Raw genomic sequence first — 14,103 nt, forward strand, 5'->3', positions numbered from 1 at the left:
AATCTAACACAAGAAAATGTTACAAAAATAATAACATATCAGTTGTATGTTTATTTTACATTGAAGTAATAATCAAAATGTGGTAACACAAGAAAAATTCTACATATGGACGCACGATTTTTTACTGTGTAAGCTAATGAGCGCAAATTGCATATAAAACGAGCCCGAAATCTAAATCTTCGTGAAAGTCTTAATGGAACTTTATAAATGAAACTATCACAAGGTCGTTTACTGTTTATGAGCAATCCGTTTGGCATCTTTATCATCCGCTTTCGCAGCGTCCTCCCGTTAGTCATTCGCAGCTGATAGACGGCCGCAGATATCGTGCAGAAGCGTTAGTAACAGGCAGCTGACTGACGCCAACCGACGGTTATTTTTATAGCTATTATAAGGAAAAAAAAGGAGAAATCGTAAAATGCAGTAAAGTTACGTTATGCAATGTTCCTAGAATCGTTCTTGTAGAATATGCAAATGGAAGGTCGTCTATTCTGCAATACTTGCGTGTGTCACTGTTACGGTATGCACCTTCTTCCCCTTCTAATTCACAGAGTTAATTATTCAGTTTTTCTCAAGTTATGTGTGATGCGTCACTGGAATTTTCAGAATGCATATCCCGTCGTCACATTTGCATATATTATACTTTTGCAATCGAGTGATCCTAGCAACTCGTGATAACTCGAACGCAATTTCGGCATATTATTTGGTGACTAACCTCAGTATAAATAATGTCAGCATAACGTTCATAAACGTCAAAGGCGATAGATTTATATGTAATGAAACTATCCCTATATTAAGTTGGCTTTGAAAATGCCGGTGAATGATCATCATCGTCCCAGAGGAGATTCTGAGATTCAGAATCGCGTTGCATCTGAAACATGTCGCGGATCGTACTTTTTCACATTCTTCGCTATCTGGTTATGTTTCCTAGTCAGTCGCAGCTGATAGGTGGCCGCAGATAGCGACGCTCGTGCGAAGGCACCGCTAACAGCCAGCTGAGTGGCGCCAGCCATCAGCTGTTGGTGACTCACGCGAGCGAGTCGACTGAGAGTTTGCCGCGGACGGATACACACAGTCGCATGTCGTAACGCACACCAATACTAACGAGCGCGTGCGCCAGAATGCGCGCATGCCGTTGTCCGCGTCGCGTCGCGTCTCACGAAAGCGCTCCCCAGCACGCTTTTTCCGCCTATCGGTGAAAATCCAAGGGTACACGTGCATCTGGGCAGAAGCTCCGACCGAGACGGTGCACCGATACCTCGCCGCCCTTCTCGTTTTTCCCTCTACTCTGCCTGCTTTTTTTTTTTTTTTTAATCGTTGCCATTGGGCAACGTCGACGTGCGAGTTTATAATTAGAACTAATCGCGCAACTGGCAAATAGTTGCGCGATTAGTCCTCTAAGGTATAATTATTTATTGGCAAATAATTCCTGGCGCTTACTGATAATCATTGATAAATATAACGGTAACAATGAGACTGTTGTTTTGAAGCTATGCTACAAAATTCAACCAATTCTTATACTCAATACATATTTCTTTGAATAGTACTAAGTAAACTAACAACCAATAAATATTTATTTATTAAAAAATAATAGTTAAATCAAATTAATAGTTATTGTGCGAAATAAATATACGTTTACATTTAGTAAATATTCACACTTAGAATTATTCGAACAAATATGCATTAAAATTTATTATTTTTTTAGTAAGTTTTTATTGTAATGAGAAAATAATTTTTTGAGCATTTTTTAACCATATTTTAATTGCTCAAGAAACTTTATAATATACGAAGAAAGAAAGTTAATCTAAAATATATTAAAATATTGCGAAAAGATATTTTGGATTTACTTCGTTAATTGAAATATTATTTTCTGTTTATCAGAAATTACTGTTTGCTCAATATTACACTGAGCTTCGTATATCGCTTTTGAATACGCTGCTTTTTTTGTAATTTTTTTTTATCGAAGATAATTTTGCGGCATATGTAGCTTGAATATCGTGTAACCTTGTAAGAACTTATCTCCTGTAGGTTCGACTGCTGATTATGATTGTGGCACAAGCAATAATTTTAATCGCAACTTAGTATTCACAATTGTTGCTATATTTAAACTTTACCAATACTGAAAATAAGAAGACAAAAATAAAGACTAACAGTTAATTCCTACTGGTTCATCAATTACAATGTATCATCTGATTGATTATCATAAACAGTACGAAGAGTGAGAGAATTATTTAGGAATTACTAATGAGAAAAAGAAAATTTATGTGGCCTAGAAATTTAAATATTGCAAGAAAATTACGCTAAAAATATCACAATGTAAGATTTATAGTATAAAAAACGCAGACAGAATTGAATAAATTTCCTAAACTATGAGACATACAAGAGGATAAGAAATGTGCATAAAAGATAACTGAACTCTCTTTTTCTGGAGATGTATAAGAGATACATGCACGATTCAGAAGATAACCGAACCGAACTGAGATACGAAGAATAGGTGACGTAGGGTTATCTTTAGCTCGCACGTTTCTCCCTCGTATGGGTGGCAGGATTTCAGGGTGAAAAGGAAGGTAGCTCTATCCACTTCGCCGACCTACTTCGCCGCAACTGATCTGGCCGAGCGAGCGCTCTGCGGGTATCCGGCGAACGAACGAGCTGACGTCACGACAGCCAACCATCCAGCCAGCAAGCCGCCGGCGTACCAGCTGATCTAATATAACCACTCGATGAGAGAGTACGCCACGTGGATTTCTGGTTCCGTGGACCTCCACGTGCCGTTATGAATGATCGCTGATGAATGCCGCGGCCTGATTCAATCCCTCGTGTGTTACTCAGAACAATTCAACTGTGTCTATCGTAAGAAAAGACGCTTCTTTTCGAAAGTGGCAATACGTTTTGTGAACGTAATGGAATAATGATTTATTGTAATATTAAATTGACGGTATTGGCTCTTGTGGCTATGTACGACGGTAATTGTGACTAAAATATTGATGGCGATAATCGACACAATGTCGAAATTAATATATAACAAACACGGATGAGTGAGCTTCATTAGCCATGAGATGTAACGTTGTCGACGTTCCGTATCGCTTTAATTCGCAATTGATGAGGATTAGCATCATGATAGAGAAATTGTGTGTTTTTTAAGTTATAGCAACAGTTAATATCGGATGAGAGTTAAACTGCGGAATAATGCTACATTATAACACACTTCAGCCATTGTAAAGCTTTTGACGGACGATCGTGATTTGAAAGCGTCATTACATCGTGGAATGATGTACGATTATATACACCTTCCTACATGTGGTTATAGTTTCGTGGTATTTGAGTGACATCTTCGAATGAGTAACTGTTAATATTTCAACCAAAGAAAATTACTAGACGAGTGACAAGCGGTCAATAAAGTATCGTGACATTTAAAGACGCTTTGCCTATTTTTACGTATTGTTATTGGCTATTCGGTAATACGTTTTATGAACAATAAGCATTTTTATATTGCACAAAAACTCATCAACAATATATCTCTTAAATCTTTACATTCACGTCGACAATATATCACTTTTTCAAACATTTATTAGATATATTATGTTTTTATACGGCCTGATCTATGATTTAAGTTACTTTTCGCTTTAAATTAATCTGATTTACAGCCTGAACTAATTTAAATTTAATTTATAACTAATATAATGCGATTTTATGTTGTGTTATTTTTATATGGAATCATTACGGGAAATCGTGAAAGAATGTTTTATAAATGATTGCACTATAAATAAAAATGATTGCGTGGCTATGTTTTTAGCGAATAGCTTTTACATTTGTTCGTATTATCGACACGTGGCGTTTCGGTGCAAGGTGCAAGGTCACGGTCTTCTCTTGCTGAGTCATCCTCGCGGCGCTATAGCCGCCATCTCGATCTTTCTCCTTTTTAGCCCTCTTTCCCATTGCTTTTCTTCCTACTGCTCGTTAACGTATAATTTTCTCAGCTGTTTGTTGTTTCCTCATTTACCGACTTTACCTATAAGTTAGTCTACAATGTTACGGAATGAGCACTGCATTATTAAGGACTTCGCTAACTTATTTATAAGTTCCCCGGAGTAGATTACTACAGCACGTAATCATACATAACGACGCTTATATAACTTTGATGGATTTAAGGAATGAATCCCTCTTATCAATTTTAATACAAAAATGATCTTGTTGTATATTAAAAGCAGATGCAGGATTTAATAAATTTAACGACATTTCTTTTGAAGATATTTTAATAATCAATTTAATAATCAATTATTCTTTTTTTTTTATATTTTAGATATATGAATATTAAATTTAAATGTTTTAACGAATTATTGATTTATTAACACAAACGTTAGTAGATAAAATAAGAGAAATTATATTTGAAGTACTATAATAAATTTAACAAAATTATATATTTGATAATAAAAGAGTAAAATCTGTCGTAATTCTCTTATATCCGCAAATAATTTTTATTGTGAAATTATTTTACACTCTGGAATGTTATATTGTTAAACACCGCAACCTGCCTGCTAGTTTTATCTTTAATCATAATTATTTTGATTGCAAGTGAATATGAATGAAATTCCTAGTTGTTTACAACTAACAAACATTCTATCCTCGCTCTTTAAATTTATGCTTACGTGACATTTCACATGCGTGCTTACAGCTGACCTTTATGATGAAATCCATGCGCGCGATATTCGTGATAATATATGCGTTATTCTCGTGTTATTTGCGTGACGATTCATGTAAGGTACGTTACGCGTGGCGTGCTATAGATATGTGCGGAAATTAGATAAGCTATGAAATATTTACTAGAACTCTGCAGTTTTAAAATAAAATTAATATAACGCGTATTAAACAAAGTATACTTTATGATGTCATGTGAATATACAACAAATAGGAAATAAAGGCCCTCGACGGTCAATTTAGATTTTTAATACTTAAATAATTTGGTGTGAATTTAATTTAATTTTTAGTCTTAAAACGCAATCCTAACAGAATTAGAATAGTAATATCACAAATTAAATGGCAAGCAATTTAATAATATTGCTTTCATAGGCATCTTAAAAAGATTTAATAATCTGATGCTGATAATCTTAAAATTCCTAAATATTATATACCTATCTACACAATCGTACATCTGGATGTTACAGAAAAGATTTAATTATGGAAATAGTTTATAGGAGGGGATAAATTTATGTTTATTTTAATTGTTATATCTTTATTATTAACAGTTTCTTGTTTAATTTGTTTTTTTTTATTATTTATTTTTTAATGTAGGGTTTAATGAAGTTCTATAGATATATATTTTTGAAAGTAAGTTATTTAATTTATCGATAATAATAACAATAATATTTTTAAGGATTATTGTAGGTTTGATAATAAATTGAATTTTTTTACTTGATTTTATTAATTTGTACTGTCAATATAATTGACAAATCAGCATTATCTAAACCGCGTTGGAGGTATGAAAAAAATAATGATGTTAGTAAATGTAAGTGGTCTATCAAATCACAGATTCCGTGCGGCCGGCGCGGAGTGTTTGCGGACGTGCGAGCGGTCGGAAGCGCGTGAAGAAGCCTTTGAAGCCGCCGTCGAGAAGCGTCAACGACGTCCCGCTTCATTGACCGCGAATTCACCCGTCCACAAGTCCCGTGGTCGTCCGCTACGCGCATTCGTTGAAGTAAAAAAGAAAGAGGAATAGACGAGGAAAAAAAAACATCTCTCCCTGCTTCCAATTTTCTTAAAAGCCCTCGCGTTACGAGACGAGTGGGTGTCCCGTGTTCGATCTCAATCGTGGCCGAAAACTCGACGAAATGTCGCGCGTTACGCGTGTAAATGTGCGTGCGCGTGTATCAGTCTCTTCTTTATCTCTCTTTCTCTCCCTATGTCGGCTTTAATTCAGACTCTATCTTGTTGATAGTTGTACTGGAATACTTTGACCATGGGCATTTATCGCCCAACGGAAATGTCTTTTTTTTTTAATAGCGATGATACGCGCAGCTGTCTGCATGCGAGGTAATTAAAATAAATTGATGTAGATATAAATACATAAAGATTCAAGAGTTCAAGGAGCGCTGTCCTTTAGTATTGGAGGATTCAAGCGTTAATAGTTTGTGTAATTAACGCGAAGCCTGGGAAACTCGAGAAAGATGGTCTATGAAAATTTAATTATACAAAATGATACACACGTTTGACGACTAAAATAAAATAATTTCAAATATTAAGGCCCAGTTTCGCAACTCATGGTTAACTCTTAACCGAGGTTTAACTTATTCCTCATCTCTTTCTAATGCTAGAATTGGAAAGACCGTGAGTTGTGAAACTGAGCCTAAATATTAGTACCTATTGTACGTTCAGCTTTTGCTAATAAGACTTTACTATGTAGAACTTATCGATTAAAATAAAATATCACCTTCAAATGATGTAAAATTTATATGCTTAATAATTTATTTGTCCGCAGGAGCGTCGAGACGGTGGACGACGGCTCGGTGACCACGAGTGTGACGGTCGCCGAAGTCGCTGATACTCAAGAACGGCAACCGCAGCAGCGGCAACAACCGCCGCAATCAAAAGGTAACGTCGGGGCTGGTCGGCGGGTTGCTAGTCAGAACGTTGCGTTGAGCAACGGAAACGGTATCAGCAACGTTGGTCGTGTTGCGTCGCGCAGCCACATGGAGCAGGAGAAGCGAATGCGGCGAGAAATCGCCAACAGCAACGAGCGACGTCGTATGCAGAGTATCAATGCCGGATTCCAATCGCTGAGGACATTGCTGCCGCATCACGAGGGTGAAAAGCTGTCTAAGGTAAGTGGCTTTTATATCGATCCCTGCCCAGAGTCGTGTGTATTTTATTTATATTTCGAATAATCAAATTATTATTATTTATTGTTATTTTATTTATTCACAAAATATTATTTTACACAGAAATCTAATATTGGCCAATTTATTACTGAAAGGCAGTAATTATTAATTACTTATTTGGAGCACTGAACAATAATGCTTCTAATATTTGAAATAAGTAATTAATTATTGTTTGTTTTTAATATTAAATTGGCCATTATTAGATTTCCGTAAAGATTAGTAATTAAAAAATAAAATTATTATATAAATCTTACATATTAGGTAAATGAGATATTTTAAACATATAATTATCTGATTATTGTAATATACATCACGTATAAAAAAAAATATGAAAGATATCGTAAGCTCAATTTTAATAAGTATGCAATGTTTTAATGTACGTGGAGTTTCTAATTTTTTTGTTATAATGGTTGGAAGAACATTTATTTTTTATTCTCCACGACTCTGGTTTGGGTACTGAAAATGTGTTTTTTTTTTGTACGTTGTGCGTTGGTATTGTACAAGAAATCAGGTGTGCCGATACGAGAATGTGCGAGGCATACTTGGTATCGTATTATGATCAATCTTTTTGGTTGAAATGAGAATTGTATCCATGCGAAGTGTTACCATTATCGCCGTATTCCTTGTAGCTTGAATTGCTTGCTCATTCGGTATGAATCATTGTAAAAGAACTGAAGAACACTTCCTCCAATAAATTTTTCCTGTGCTGGAGGATAGTCGATCAAGCTTGAGTAATAAGCTCATTCATTCATTCATCGCTTCGTGTTCACGTCTTTCCATGGATACATTAGAAGGAATGCATAATCATTGCATGTGTCTCATAAGAGAGAAAAATATTGTCAAACCTAAAAAAAATTAATTATTAATAAATGTTTTAATTTTTATCACATAAAATCGCAAGATGTTTAGATCTTGATGAAAGTCATAAAGCATTAAACATTAATTTAAAAGCATTAACACTTAATTTTGTCCAAGCTCCGCGCAAATAGATTAGTCGAAAATCATTGCATGAGGATAATTCGAATCTTAATGCACGATTGCTTATATTGTGCAAGCAGTGTCTCATCACAAATCGCAAAGCATAATTTTTTTTTCCCTTTCCTTTATCGTAATGCATCCAAACTTGGAAAATTCTCATTTCGTCCATGTGCAAGATGTCGCGTGCACGAAATATCTTTTATGCCGCGCTCGTGCACAAAAGGAAAATCGAGATACTACCGCCAGTATCGTAAGAGTGGGTCACGCCTTTGTACTAGTACCACCTTGCGATTTTTTTTTTTTTTTACTTTCCATTTGAACACTTCGAACTCCAGCGACGCACTCAATCGATATGTGATTATTTCGGATCGTTGGGACGTTGTGCGAGTATTTGAGCATCCAATAGTCCAAGTGGAGTCGTCAGGAATTGTTTCCCACAAGATGTTATATATATGAATACTCGTTGGATGAATTCGTGACTCCAATTATCGGATACAATTGATAGAATTGTTTACTTCTTCGCAGTAGCCCCGAGTTTCCATTACCATTAATCTTTAAATGCATTCGACTGTAAATATTTATTGTTTGTTTCCGTACAGTAATAAAAATTAAAAGGACAGTATTGGAAATGACTAATTTTATATATACATATATATATATATAAAATTGTTAAATGACATAATTAATGATATGCATTTAGAGATTAATTTATATTCTTGTTTGGCGGTATTAGATTTTATGCAAGACCATACAAGAAAAGTAACGATGATAATGAAAAATGATACCGTGAAAATCCGATTGATCGATATTGCATGATTTATTGCCTTGCAAGATATTTTTATAATTTATTTTCTTTAAAGAGAAGACCTTCTTCTCGACATGTATTAGCGAACATATATAAAAAAAACCGATTGCTCTTGTTTGGTCATACAATTCTAAAATACCGCTGGCATGCAATGACGCTCTCATTAAACACATAAATGAATCGCATTTTATTTTCCGCCTAATTTTGCACGTATACAGTGCCGAAAAATGAAAACAAAAAAGAATTTTCTCTGCATTCGCCAAATAAGGAATCTCGGTACGTATTTGAAGACTTTCTAACCGTTATTTGAAAAACGCAGACGGATCTCGCGCCTCAGAATAGCGAGTTAAGGTGGTACCATCCGACCGGAAGAATTTTATTACATTAGGGCCAACACGCACGATGTCTGGCCGAGCCAGACTGACACGTGGACCGGAAACGACGACCTACCTCTCTTTTGGCAAGGTGAATTTGTCAATAAAACTCAATCGTTCCCTTTGCGTTTGCGCGTCGTGATGTTACGTAAGCCGCCGCCACTGGCGGCCTTTATGAATCACCGCGCGCTTTGGCTCTTCGGTCAATTTTACCATGTGAAAGTCGGCGTCCGATCCCACGCTATACAACTAAATCCTCGTACAATCGATTTGGATCGCTCGCCTAGTTATGCCCGGGACTTAAACCATTAGCTTCATAGTCGTGTGACAGCGTTCGTTTCATTTTTACGCCGTCAGGACGCTGATGTCATTACTGTCAAGTATCAGCTGATGCGAACGGTCCGATCACATGATCGGTGTTCAGGTTCTACCTGTATATTGGAGTGTTATTTTTAATAACGTTCCATGTATGTTTGATTTTCAATCTGAAGCGATACTAGGAATAAGTAGGAAATGTTTACAATATTTTTAATTTCTCCAAATTTTATTTTATGATTTTTTGTGATGGAATATTTTTTATTCATTTATTTTATAAAATAACATCTTGTCTTAATTTCTAAATAATATTTTGTTACGTATAAGATTGTATTATTCTGGCAATGAGTAATAAATATTTACATGTGTGGTTTATTGCCTCTTAATAAATATATAAAATAAAGTTTGCACGAAAAAATAAAATTCGATATCAGACGGTACGGTTAGCGCTGTTGGGCATGAATACGACGGACCCTCGTAAATCTTTACCTGCGAACTTGTTCCCTACAGCTTTGTGCCACCTTTGTGAAGTAAGGTCAATCGTGGGAACGAACTACGGCGAGTATTTCACGGCGCAAATAGTAAGCCGACTACACTAAAATCGCGTTTCTCGGAGAAACATTGATACATATCCGTAGGATATTGGAAATTTATTGAATCGTCTTTTGTCTGCGATTTCTTCGAATAAATTTGAATTTTTCTTTTAATAAAAGACTAGGATATCAATAATTTAAAAATAATAAACAATTGAATAAGGAAGAGTTTTTTTAAAAATATTTTAACTAAAGTTTAGAGATTTAATAAAAATCTTATTTCCTTGTACCAATCGAGTTTATTTTAATAGATTCGTAATTTGAGATTCAGTTAAGATATTCAGCGTTGAAAATGGAAGACTAGCGAGATAGGAATTTCAGAAGCCTTGAGGAGATGTTTGGAAAGCAGAGAGTCGACATGGAAATGAGCCACGCTAATAACATTCCGCCGGCGCGTTTAAAAATAGCGCCGACTAAAAATTGCGCAACGTCGCGTTCGGACAACGCGGTCACGCAGGGGTCAAGAGTTAATCGGGTATTTAGCGGGGAATGTGGACCGCGCGGGAGAGACGTGACGGGACGAGACGAGGCGCCAAACGCCGCGGTGCCTCGTGAGACGATTAAAGGTAGGCATACAATGCGCATGTGTGTCAGTCGGGACAAGAACCTCGAGAGTCGCGTGACTCGTAATTGGCGGTGTGAACTAACAGCTGATCTCGCGCTGATCGCAAGTCGCAGCGCGCTGCGTAATCGAGCACGTGTCGTACACGTACGGTGCTCGTCTTTACATTCGTCACATCGACCCGTAATCTATCACCCGTGTCGTAAAAATACAGCTTTCCGTGTTATATTTTTTAGACATATCAAATTTACGGAAAAATGTTTCGTCGAGTAGTTGTTGAACATGTCAAATTTATATACTTAATCTTGAACGTCTCAAAATTCGCGATTCGAAATATTATATGGTGGGAAAGTAACTCGAAAAGTTAAGTAGAGAGGTTATTTGTAAATATTTATTTTGAGCAGTATAGTTTTTAAGATAACGACGGTTTGAAAATAGTCTGTTACAGACTATGTTTAGACGGCCCCATCTGTGAACATTAGTGTGTTGAAATGCGCGCTCATTAATGGTATTAATACTATCGCACGATACATGCGCGACTTGGATGGACAGGTGGCTGTCTAGACGTAGTCTGTAATTGGCCATAGATCATTAAACCTTTTTATTATTCTCAAAAACTGCTGCTTAAAATAAGAATTTGCAAATAACTTTTTCATCTAATTGCTCGAGAACCTTGTTGTGTTGGAATATTTTGAATTGTAAATTTTTGGACACTTCGTATAATATTGGACCTTTTATTTTACTTTCGCACACGTAATAAGACCCTACTTTTCATTGTGTATACGGAAACATTTTAATAACGGTATAAATACGTTAGATTGTGCGCGAGCTTTGTTCGGAGCGCCGTTTACTCGATGCCTCGTTATTACCAAACGACGTTACTTCATGAAAGGCGGTCTAATTATCTCGCGCGTGATTCTTTCTGAAACTCCCCGTGACCTCGAAACATGGTATATACGTGCACCGGTTTCGTTCGCGCCGCCTCCACGTGTACCGGTAATTCGTGTACGTGTGTTGCCCCTCTGTATGTGTACGCGTACTTTCGCAACGCGATATTTCGCGAGCCAGTCGGCCGACCACATGGTTCAATTCCCACGCATTTCTCTCGTGCCCTCGCTCCCTTCGGTCCCGGTTTTTTTTTTCGCCCCCCTTCCGCCCCTCGTTCCCCCTATCGCCATCTCGCTTGCCTTCGTCGTCGATCTTGTGTCCCTTCTTCTTCCTTGGCATGGCTACGAAGGCCAAACCCGGACTGGCGAATTTCGCGCGAAGCCCTGGCCCACTAAGGGAGACGTCTCAAAGAGCGGCGGCTCTTTGGCAATATTAACAAGCCCACAGTCTCCAAATACGAACGCTCGATTGCTCCGAACTTCTTCTTGCTGGTTACTTCCCGTAATGGAGAAAGGCGTGACCACGCTTTCGTCGAATTCGATCGTACAAATAAACTTAAAGGATAATCATTCGCTCTTTTTGTTCCCTTTGAATCATTTTATCGTTTTGTTGGTTACTCGCCGGGTTATATATCACTTAACTCCTCACTTTGGAATTTCTTCTTCGCGTACCGAATTTAAAATTAGATATTGTCGAAATTAATTTTCTAGCATTAAACTTTTTATTGAACATTTTAATTCTTTGGATTTTTAATTATTACACTGAATGTGTATAAAAATGTTTTAGGTTAACCCTTCGTAGGCACACATATTTTTATTTTATTTCCGGAGGTACTCTGGGTCTTTTTTAGCCTAATTTTTTTAACTTTGCTACATTACGAGAAATAGTTATTTAACTCAAATGTCAAAACTTTTATTTGATAAAAAATAAATTTTGCGCCAAGAAATTTGAGAGTAAAATTTCACCTGGGTAAAAAAACTCAATCTGTTTACAAAGGGTTAAAAATTAAAGCAAAATAACTAGTGTTTCTTCATATAATTCGATTTATTTTAATTTTCGAGCTTTAGCGATAGTTTTTATTTGCGAAAATGAGATGTGTATGGGATAATCGTGCTCTTCATAGGCACATTTTTATTTTATTTTCGGAGGAACTTTGAGTCTTTTTTGTTCAGTCCAATTTTTTTTAGCGAGTTCTTGGTTTTCAAAAAATCTAGAAAAATTTAGGATTTTTTTAACTTTGCTACATTACGAAAGTTATTTAACTCGAATGTCAAAACCTTTATTTAATAAAAAATAAATTTTGCGCCAAGAAATTTGAGAGTAAAATTTCGCCTGGGTAAAAAAGACCCAATCTGTTTACAAAGGGTTGAAAATGAAAGCAAAATAACTATTGTTTTCGTCATATAATCCGATTTATTTGAATTTTCGAACTTTAGCGACATTTTTTATTTAGGAAAATGAGACGTATGGGATAATCGTGCGTTTCTCAGGAGACATTCTCGGGCCTTTTGTGCGCACGTAGACACAGGAGGGCACAGTGCGCATCGGAAACGAAATAAAAGGAGGGCACGCGCAAATGAGCGCGCAGACGCCTCGACCCATTTTCATTTAGCGTTCACCAGACAGAAATAAAAATAAACTGCCTCTGTGCTCCTCTCGTGCCTTTAACGAAACTCGATTCGAGGCTGCCGTGCCACGGCTAAAGAGAGCATTTTGCGCGCGTAATTGCGTTTCACGCCGCGTGGGAGAGGCCGGCTTCGATCGATTGCCCGAACCGATGGACTCCGCCAATCCTCTTATCCTGTATTCGATTTTCCTACACATTTCATGCGTGATAAATAGTTTATATCGTACTACGATCTTCCGCCAATAATACATTGATGTAATCTATAAGAGCGGTTTTATTTGTATTTATGTATTTTAACGGTAATTTATTGAACATGATTTCAAAAGGCACACAATACACTCTGAAAATATAACAATACTACATAATATAATTTAAATTAACTATTATATCAATAAACATAATCTCTTTGCGCTTTTGGCATTCAAAAATGGAAATAGGCTCCAGTCGAAATATGAATAATTCCCCCTAATTTAATTACTCCTCTTGTGATAATAAACGAATTAACCAATGACGACAGCCAAAGCCGCAAACTTGACAATTTTCAACGAACAAACGTTTTCATCCCACTTTCCTGCAAGTTCTCGAGCCGGGAATCTCGCGACTGGCGAGACCAAACTAGACGAGAACTCCTCGCGATTCTCATTGAGAGCCGTCTCGTCGTGTAGAGGCTGCGCCGGAAAGCACCGTTGGCGTATGAGCTGCATTCATTTCCATGAACTCTCAACGCCACGTTCGAGGTTGGATCGCGTCTCGCCAGTCTCGCGAGTCGCGTCCCCCTTGCCCTTTGCCTTCCCATTCTCCGTTCGTTCTGTCTTTCTCTATCCGACCGCGGGCGGTCGGTCGCGAACGAGTGCTCTCCCTCTTTCTCTCTTTCACGGTGTGAGACGTATATATTATTCTTCTGCTCTCCGTCGCTTCCCTTACGGTGTAGTCTCGCCGGTCTTCGTGGTAGTAGGCAAGGACGGCGGGAACCCAGACGTCACGTGCTTTGTCCGCCTGGCTCTCTCGCCTTTTCTCTCCCCCGGATCTCCGTAGTACTCCACTACGAGATGCGCGCGTGCACACGCACACACGCACACTGGATAGAAC

General features: G+C 37.2%; 1 pseudogene; it reads left to right on the forward strand.

The window, feature by feature from the left end:
• Positions 1-13,730, forward strand: part of LOC108766223 (uncharacterized) — a 22,465-nt pseudogene extending 8,735 nt beyond the window's left edge.
• The last annotated feature ends 373 nt before the right edge of the window (positions 13,731-14,103 follow it).

The sequence above is a fragment of the Trachymyrmex cornetzi genome, unplaced genomic scaffold (assembly GCF_001594075.2).
Source record: "Trachymyrmex cornetzi isolate Tcor2-1 unplaced genomic scaffold, Tcor1.1 scaffold577, whole genome shotgun sequence".
In the NCBI taxonomy this organism is placed as follows: Eukaryota; Metazoa; Arthropoda; class Insecta; order Hymenoptera; family Formicidae; genus Trachymyrmex; species Trachymyrmex cornetzi.